The 7,646-nt window shown below is 46.2% G+C and overlaps 1 protein-coding gene across 2 annotated transcripts in view; it reads left to right on the forward strand.

Annotated features, from left to right (window-relative positions):
• Window positions 1-308: 308 nt before the first annotated feature.
• Window positions 309-7,646, forward strand: part of LCLAT1 (lysocardiolipin acyltransferase 1) — a 176,641-nt gene continuing 169,303 nt past the window's right edge. Inside the window, exon 1 of one of the 2 annotated variants that reach the window (XM_085307852.1) lies at window positions 309-329. The gene's annotated coding sequence lies outside the window, so the exon portion shown is untranslated. The remainder of the gene's footprint in view (window positions 330-7,646) is intronic. The other variant, XM_085307841.1, reaches the window with a different exon arrangement.

Raw genomic sequence — 7,646 nt, forward strand, 5'->3', positions numbered from 1 at the left:
GCGGTGGCGGAGCGTCCTGCGGCCAGCGCTCTCGGCGCCCCCGAAAGCACGGCCGCCGCGGAGGGGACTGTGCCGGCTGCCCAGCACCCCCTCGCCAGGGCCCCGTGCGCGCTGCGGTTCGGACYGCGCTGCAGGCTCTGCAGCTGGTTACAGACAGAAGGTGGGAAATGGTCTCTTGGGCTGAACCTGGACCGTCTCCGGATGCCTGAGGCGTGAGGACAAGGCTCGGGCTGGGATGTGCGTGCTTCTCTCTGCTGGAGGAGAAAACACGGCAGTCGTACAGAGGAGGACTTGAAAAATGCGATTATGCCGTTGCATAAAAATGAAAGGTAGGTCCTTGGCTGGCGTGTGCTGGCACAGTTCCCGTGACTATCACAGAGCGGTACCGGTTCACGGAGCAGGGAGTCTGGCCTGAACTTGATAGAGAGGCAAAAGGAGTGTGAAGTGCTGCTCATCTGCATTGTCAGCCGAGCAAATGGCAATTTCAACAGCATTAAACCGTTAAATAAGCTGCTCTCTTAACTTCTAGGAATGCAGCATTAATTYTGAGACGGCCTCTTTTGGAGCGGAGATCTAATGAACTTCTGATGCACTGGGGCTAGAAGCAGACAGTTGCCTCTATTGAATCAGCATCATGTAAGGCTGCCCTCATTAATGAATGTCAGAGAGACCGACCGAACTGGAGATTTCAGGCCTTTGCTTTTTCTCTTTTAATTGCATTTTTCAGAGTTCACAGGCCAGAGTAACCAGGGAAATTTGTGATGGGTCAGAACTGGCTTTGGTTTGGAAAGAATTTCAGGCATCCTTCACGTGACCTCCTCCTCCTTCTGCACAATTGTTACTTTTAAAAGAAATGGTGATAATGGGGGGTGAATGGAGCTGCTTTGCAGAAATCTTGCCTGTAACCCTGCAGTYTGGAAATACCTCTTTTGATTTGAGGGAAGGGAGTGGTACATGCATGCAGTGGTGGGGGTGAAGTACAAGTGCAGGGACTTTGCTCAGGGTCAGCAGCCAGAAGCTGCTTGCCTTCATTTCATGCTGGAGCAGGCAATCAAGAGCCTAAAGCAGGGATGAGGCATTTTACAAGCAGAAAGGATGCAAATTCAGACTTAGTCAGCCACTGCTCCTGTGCAGTCTGTGGGGTTTCTAGTCAATCTGGAGCSTAGTCAAGGCTTGCAAGGCTCTGGGAGCAGATAGGACTTGCTCCCTTTGCAGTCTGTCTGTAGATAGGGCGGGGGGGAGGAGGGGGGGGGGATCTTCCTTGCTGACTCAGCTGGCCAGGGCAGCTGGTCTAGTTAATCTTAAATAAGCCAATTAAAGCTGCGTGTTAGGAATGCCTCTCAGCAGAAGTTTTGCCTGAATAAAGGCTTCAAGATTTAGCTAATAATGCCTCAAATCCAAATGGAACATTCCCTATCTAGAGGGCCAGTCATGCCCACTCAGGCCCTTCCATGCCATGGTCAGGATATGGCTTAATTGAATCAAATCTTCCAGGGAGCAAGCAGCCAGGCAAAGCAGAGGATATACACATCAGAGCTGCTAGCTAAGCTGTTAGAAGAGCCRCTGAGTCTAGAGCACCACACGGAGGGGAGAGTCTCAGCTGTGTTTGTCGCCTGCTAGGTAAGTTGTGATATAGCTCCTGTGCCTCAGTTTCCCCACTTGTAAAAACAGTGATACCAATGGTGCTCTTGAAAGATGTGGGCCTGGATCCTCGGGTGTCCCACAATGATGTGCTGTAGTTGTAATGCCAGATTAGGTAAGCTGCATGTCCTCAAGAGGACTGGGGCGATACCTCATAACTGTGCATAGGGAGGCCAAGGAGYTGGGTCACTGAGCATCACTATGGCAGCCTTATAGTGATCTCTCTGTAAAGCATTTTTAGCTATCMTGATGAAAGTCCTGTAGATGAAGTTAGATGCTCTTAGCTCCAGCTGAATATTCTGTACTTTTTGACATGAGCATAGTACGAAGTTTGACCCAGCATAAAAAGAGTACTAACACTATTATCCTTATGAAACTCTGAAGCAAACAAATTGCTTTCCTCAGGCCCAAGACATAAAGCCATGGCTGGCTGCAGTATAGCTGCCACCTGGAATTCCCAAGCTGCAAAAACTTGCTCTCCTTAGATCTAAGAGGCAAGATGACATGTAGGGGCCCATAGCCTTGCTTAGATGTTGTGCTGCAAAACAGGAGGGTAAGAGAGAGATTTGTAAGAGAGGGAGGGGTTCATTTTTTTTTTTCTAGAAAAAGCTTCCTTCAAAGAATGCTTCCTTGTGAATTTATAGTCCTCCAACCCACTATTTTATGACCTCAACAAGAAACTCATAAAAGAAATGTTTAAGAAAGAAAAAAAAGTATAAAAGAGGCACCGGCAAGTCTCAACCTAGTATGTGGAGTGAGGGTTCCTAAGGTGAGAGTTCCCATAGAAGGAGATCAGAAAATACAGGGCTGGCCCTAGAGGGAAGGGTGACTTTATGGGATACCAAGGAGGGCCTCTGACTCAGACCTTGTATTCAGGCCTCCTTCTGTGCCAGCAGGTTGGGAGGCTTGGCAGCAGTGGTGAAATGCTCTCAGCTCCCTCTACAAAGGGAAGGTGTGGGGGAGACGATGGGGTTTAAATCACTCGATGGCAAAACCTGCTTTCCTGAAGGTGTTTCAGGGGTCTGCAATGGGATTGCCCAGATGAGAGAGCGAATGACCCACTTAGAGGTTGTTTGGGTCTGAGAGGTGGTGAGCATACATGTTGTAATAGTGAGAGAATGCCCAAAAGCTCAGACCTTGGTATTCCTCGAGCGCTGCAGGAATTTGGAAAATGGCTTTGGTTTTCAAGTGCTTTCCAGTTCCACGAGGTCAAACGGAGAATGCTGCCTAGGAGGAAAGTCCTCTCCTGTAAGGGCAAAAGGTCCTACTGTGTGCACATAGTGAAGWCAAGAAACTAAAGGCTAGGAATGACAAAATATTACATAGGAATAAGGATGAAATTGCTTAAAATCTGTTATCAGCTCCTGGAAACTCAATTACCTCTTGGGGGAGGGTAGAGTTACTTTTTTTTTTTTTTTTTAAAAAAAAAAAAAAGAGAGAGAATGTTTTTTTTGCTTTTGTCTTCATCCTCCCCAAAGACRATACTGCATTTGAGGAGATGTTTTTACATGTTGTGGTGCAAACTCCCCGGCAGCAGCTTCTGCTGAGCCATGTTCCCATTCTGGACTGCTGAAAAGCAGTAGGCTTTGCTCTGCAAAAGAAATCACAGTAGGTCTCTTGAGCTTGCTGTGGTGACTAGGCTTGGCTGTCTGTCTGCAGTAGGAAAGCTGAGCACTAAAGACGTGGTCTTCTACCATTTAGATAAATCAGGGCTCCTTTCAGGGACATTAAAGCAAGCCAGGAACACTGGTCTGATCCCCTCCCGCTTACCCTAGTCCTATCCCAGGAATGCGTGTCATCCAGAAGCCCGTTTAAATTAAGACCTGTTGAGACAGATAATGCACTCCTTCCCTTTCCTGGCAGTCCTAATAGCTACTCACCTGCACCATTAAAGAGCAGGCCTATTTTCCCGTTTTAGTCTTTAATGCCTTTGATTCAACCCTTGCGCTACATTTCTGTGCCTGAATAAAGAGTCCTGACAGTGTGTCCATAAAAACACAGATAAACTGTAATCAAACTACCTCTCAAGCCAACCCAAACTCTCTGGGATTCTTTTTCCCTTTACAGCTTCTGTACTCTTTCTGCATTTTTAGTGTCTTTTTCAAATTGTGAACCTCTGAACCCAATGCAATCAGCATGGGCCTGATAACATTGAGCCCTGCCTTCACTACCTCTTGCTAAAAGGTTAAGAGCTCTTCTGCTGCGGGCTTGTACTGGCAGCTTTTGTTGAGCTGCTTGTCTGCCTTGCCTGCCTAAGGGGAGGCCTAAATGAGCCTTGGACCTCTGTGCTGAGATGGGGATGTATGGGCAACCGTGCCCCTCTGTGGAGGGATGTAGCAGATAGCTGGCAGTGGTGGCTTGCCAGTCTCCCGAGCTGCTCACTTATGGCCTTGTAAAGTACTCATCCCTAACGGGGCAATAAGGACTGTCTCCTGATGTAACATTGTGTCTTCCTTTTCAACTCCCCCCTCCCCCTCCCCCCTTTTTTTTCTTTTTCTTTAACTCATAGTATTAGAAAAGTCRGTTTTAAAATGTGTCAGAGTGTCTTTCACAATCTGTACTTTGGAAAAAGAAAAAGTGTAATACTTCCCCTATGTTCTCTGCAATTTGCTCAGTTTTTCCAAAGTAAGAAATTTACCTCCTGGCCAAGGTCTGGAATGGAAAAATTCAAAAAAATAAACATTTCTGAGCTTATGTCTTAAAAAAAAAAATGTAGAGGGGAAAGGGCATGCACCCTCTGCAACCTTTCCCACTGACTCCTGGAGATGCTGCCCTAGGATAGCTGTTTGGGGAGGCACAAGCTGAGGTGATTTTCCTTTGTTTCCCCTACTTCGAGGGCTCTGGTTGTGCCCGCACTGTAGGACTGGTGAGCTTCYGAGCGGTGGGAAGGATGCGCAATGCTATGGCAGATACCATCTTTGCCTTTGCATGCATGTATGGAGGTGTGCATCTGCATAAAGCCACACAGATGTGTGCTCTTCCCTGCACTGTGCTGTGCTGACATGTATATAGGTGGGGAGAAACAAACTTTTATAGACTTCCTGTGCTTTACTCRCTCCTATCCACATACTTGTCCTCAGAAATATTAATTATTCACTTCTTCATCCTTCTACYCCTGCATTTTAGAAACGAAAAAAATATATTATGAGGCAGCACTGTGGAAAAACTTCTTTGGAGAAACATGTTAGATGATCTGGGAAAGGCTTGAGTAATGGAGCTTTTTGTAGGCTAATAGAATCAAACTGTTCCACAAAAATATTATCATTGGGAGCATGAGCTGAATACGGAATGATTCATACAAAATATGGTATATGCCCATATTTCATATAAATCAATGCTATGCACAGCAAGAGAGGACTGGGGCATGATGAATACCTGAGACCTGCCCCTAAGCATGGAAAAGATAAAATTCTTATTAAAGACCTCGGAAGCCCTAAGGAGGGTGAGATTGACTTTGCAAAAAACACGGGGTAGAGTCCCCAGGGCTAACAAGAAAGCCATGTTAAAAGCCTGGAAGATTGCTGATAGAGTTATGATTAAGGACAAGCAAGCAGAATTTCTCATGATTTTTTTCTATGCAAGCTGAAACAAATCTGTTTACCTCTCTGYACCTCACTGCCTTATCTGTGAATGCTGAGAAAAGACTGCTCCTGAAAAGGAGCACTGTAGGCTAAATCTGTAGTTTTTTGGAAGCTATTGCTTTGGGAGAGAGAGTTAGTGGAAGAGATCAGCCAGGATAAAATGGATGAGCTAGTGATCYTTTTTTCTCTTTCTTAAAGAGAAATGATTCCCATTAACTATTTAGCATTTCTCAATCAGCAGAAYGGTGCTCCTAAATCACCAAGGGCTTTTAAAATCCACCCCAAACTTCTTTCCTGATGTTGTCATAGGCTGTTATTAACAAAAAGTGRTAATAATATTCTGGATGGGAAGTATAAGATCTAGTTTTCCTGTACTAATGGGAGATTCAAACATCTGGCATGCCAGTCCCTGTGTCCTGGTCRTGCTGTGGACAGGACAGTCCCTCACTGCTACTGGGAGCAGCCCTGGGGCCATGAGTGACATGCCAAGATGCCTATCTTAAGCTACACCAGTGGCTATTCTACATGCTGTAACAGCACATAGGAAAGTGCAAACATAGCTTAAAATTCTCTCTTCTACCATGCTGCACCTCTTGTTCGGGTAAAGATATAAATGATCTATATTTGTGGCATCTTTGTTCTAGTTGTGTCTTGCCGGAGACTTGAGGGTTGGGCTGAGGTTACCCAGTGATGCATGCAAGCTATAAGGCTGAGAAAGCAGAGTGGACCAAAAAGCTGCCTGTGTTTCCTATGACTTTGCCTTTGAATGTCCGCCTGTATAGCCTGACTGTGCTGTTASTGTCTCTGACAATCCCCTGAGGTACTGTATTGCTGTGCTCAAGCTGGGACTTTCTGTTGTATACTATATTTAGGTTATAGATTTGCATTGTTAACTTGCTGATTTTAATGAGCAGGCAGCTTACTTGTTGCACTAGGCATTYGCTTCTTATACAGTTGTGGCAGCCTTTGAGTGCCTCTGTGCTGCGTGCTCAAGGATGCCTCAATAGGGGAGAGAAAACAGCTTGTAAAAACCTGTTTGACATAAAAAGAGGATGAACTTTATTAAAAAAAAAAAAGAAAAAAAAATTTTGTCAAACCCTCCATAACACAGACACGGCTTGGATACCTGTGGGTCCGGACGCTTTGGCAGGTGATGGGTGAGGTAACTTCTATGGCTATAATGCACTGGGGGATCCTTCTGGTGCTTTGCTTCTTGGAGCAGTGAGGACATGTGTCCTGCTTGCSTGAGCTAGGGTGCTCAGCAGGGTCCTCAACTACCAGGCCTGTTTCCTGTGCAAGCCCTGAACACTTTGGCTTGAACTACTTTTCAGGGTCTCTTGCTTGAGCAAAGTGGTCTGGGTGACAAAATAGGAAAAACTGGTCACCAATGATTCACAGACAGATCCTAAAAATATACTGCTATTGTTCCTTTCCTTGTGACCCTGGGATGAGCTGCTTCACAGAGGAAGCAGGAAGATAAACAAACAATTCCCACATGCAGTAGTGAAGGCTGCAGTCCAACTTTCTCAGCTTCCAGGATTCAACTATGAGACTCTTCTTGGCCATTAGACTCTTCTTGCCCGCTCCCTCTCTGACAGGAGGACCTCAGATGGGAGGTTAAGGATGTCCCTGCTAAAGGCATGCCTGAGTTCCTGAATGTGCTGATAGATGGACAGCTTGGGAATCCTTGCAAGCTGTGATGCTGCTTCTGTTTGGGTCACTGGCTCAGCTGTGGACCATGGGGTTTGGTGAAATGATGCATAGCAATACTGGCTTGTCCATCACTGATTCGTACACAGCCTCAGGGGCTGGAAGCTGCTACGGGTAGGAAGTCTCATTACTGGTGGAGAATGCTGATTTGAATGTGGCCTGGCCAGCAATGACTGGAAACTTGATTAATGCCTCTGACAACATCTGATGAGTAGTTCATACGAAATAACCCTGATCGTTCCAGCCTTGGCTTTCCTGAAAAGACCACTATTGTACATAAACAGCCACTGGAGGATGTCACCTGAAGCATGGCATGAAGGGCAGGCCACGGACAGAGGCCAGCCCCCAAATACCACTTCTGCATATGTCTGGATCAATGGCTTTGCTCCCAGGATGCAACTAAGTACCTTCAGGGTGCTGTGGCTAGCACAGCACAGCTGCAGGGTGGATGCACACTGCCTGCGCTCTGCAGAGGACCAGGGAGCATTACCCAGGCCCAGCACAGTCCCAGTGAAGCTTTGTGGCTTCAGTTTTTGGTGCTGATAGGGATATTCCTGCCTTGATCTGAGCTGACTCACCTCTTTCTCCCCACCTGCCTGCATAATTGTTACTCTGTTTAGTATTTTCTACCTTCTGCCCTAACTCAGCCTTGCTCAATGCAGGGAAGAAGCACAGCACTCATTAATTAAAAAAAAAAAAAAAAAAAAAAAAAAA

This window comes from Rhea americana, unplaced genomic scaffold (genome assembly GCF_003343005.1).
Source record: "Rhea americana isolate MKP2758 unplaced genomic scaffold, rheAme1 scaffold_265, whole genome shotgun sequence".
Lineage (NCBI taxonomy): Eukaryota > Metazoa > Chordata > Aves > Rheiformes > Rheidae > Rhea > Rhea americana.